Raw genomic sequence first — 2279 nt, forward strand, 5'->3', positions numbered from 1 at the left:
CTCAAATTATTCTATATATACTCATACTATATTCCTTAGTTTGAGAATACTCAATTGTTTCTAATATAGGCAGAAACCCACAAATGGTTTGCCAACCTAGCACCTCACTCCTAACTCAAGCAGTAGAAATTATTCGATCTTTAAATTATTTTCGAGGACGCCGGACATAATTTGTTTTCTTGCAATATACTGATCTACTACTTAATAGAGGGTAAAGGGGGATGTAAATGGCATTAAATAAAACACACGCTGCGTTGTCAGATAAATTCGTTCGTTTGGAGGAGTTTCCTCAATTTTAACAAATCAGTCAATAAAATTCTTCAGTGTTCACGTTTTCTTGACAACATTTAACTAGCTTGTCAATGCCTTGACGGTAGAAATTACCTGGTCTTGACTTAAAAGAATTTATCGAGTTATATTTTCAGCTCCGAGTCGTTGCTGAATGCGTAGTATTTTTGGTCAGATAAACGATGTGGGGTTGAGCTGTGTTGCCGGTTGGATTTACCTGAAACTTTACCCAGCAAATGAAGGTGACGAGCGACGGTATCACGAGATCATCTCATCTCCTTGAAGCGTGAAAACCAATTCTGAGCAGTTCTTGCAGTAGTAGCGCCTTCTCTGTACATGACACAAATGTCTCGAACGGCCGGTTTCGGTAGCCTTCGGGCCTTGATTTAAAGTGAAGGGAAGCATGTATCGAAAAAAGCATCATGTATTGAAAATGTTTTTGTTTTTTTTCCTATTTTGCACTCCATCGTCATATGTTTGCAAAAAGGTAAAATTTATTCAAATTTCAAAAACGATAAAAAAAAAGTTGTCATGGAAGAATAGAGTTGCAAAAACACCCCGGTTATGTATTTTTTAGAGTTCAAATAATTTTAGAAAGAAACGAAAGAATTTATCAGACAACCTAATGCATCAATAAGTTTTAGATGGCAAACGTACGTACGGACATACATACATACATACATTTGTACATATGCATGCAGGTATGTATGTATATATATAGCGGGAAAATTTACAAAAAAAACAAAAGACGAAGACAGGTGGTGTAGAAAAGAAACAGATGTATTAGTATAACGCTCAGGAATTGAAAAAGGTCTTTAACATTTCGAGCCTACGCTCTTCCACAGAAAGGAACACTGAAAGAAATAATGAGAGAAACGAGGAGAGAGAAAAAATGTGTGTACTGGCTAGCGATTACATATTATACGTTACCTCATTTCCCAATTTTCTACAGACGTTGGAATGAAATTTGATGAGTCCAAATGTGCATTTTTGAGAATGAAACGTGGAAAAGATGGGCCCTCCTCTGAAAACCTAAAAATGAACGGCTTCAAAATACAATTATAGGTAACAATTATAGGTGTCTTGGACAAAATGAGAATGTCAGATATGATGGTCCCGTAAATAAGGAGAGGGCCACGAAGAAATACCTCTCTTAACATGAAACCAATGGTAGCTTGGTTAACCCATAAATAAAGTATGTGTGTGTGTGTGTGTGTATATATATATATATATATATATATATATATATATATATATATATATATATATATATATAAAACAAATAATAAATGAGTATATGCATATATACGTACAGGTATGTGCATACCTACGTCTACCTGTATATATAGGTGCATATCTGGGTACAGGACATTGCAAACAAAACGTAGACAAGAAAATAATAATAACCAGAGTACAGAAAACACACAAGCCACATAGAGAACATTTTCCTTAGGCGCAGGAGTGGCTGTGTGGTAAGTAGCTTGCTTACCAACCACATGGTTCCGGGTTCAGTCCCACTGCGTGGCACCTTGGGCAAGTGTCTTCTACTATAGCCATGGGCCGACCAAAGCCTTGTGAGTGGATTTGGTATATGGAAACTGAAAGAAGCCCATCGTATATATGTATATATGTATGTGTGTGTATATGTTGTGTATCTGTGTTTGTCTCCCCAATGTCGCCTGACAACTGATGCTGGTGTATTTAGGTCCCTGTAACTTAGCAGTTCAGCAAAATAGACCGATAGAATAAGTACTAGGCTTACAAAGAATAAGTCCTGGGGTCGATTTGATTCAACTAAAGGCAATGCTCCAGCATGGCCGCAGTCAAATGACTGAAACAAGTAAAAGAGTACAAGAGTAAAAGAGGTATGGAAAAAGAAGGAAATGGTGATTTTGAAGTTAATAAGAATTAATAAGAATTCATTATCAACAACAAATCGATCATTATCCCTTACAGCTGTTTCAATTATACACAGTGAAATTAATTAAATA

This window comes from Octopus bimaculoides, chromosome Z, assembly GCF_046866305.1.
Source record: "Octopus bimaculoides isolate indiv1 chromosome Z, ASM4686630v1, whole genome shotgun sequence".
In the NCBI taxonomy this organism is placed as follows: Eukaryota; Metazoa; Mollusca; class Cephalopoda; order Octopoda; family Octopodidae; genus Octopus; species Octopus bimaculoides.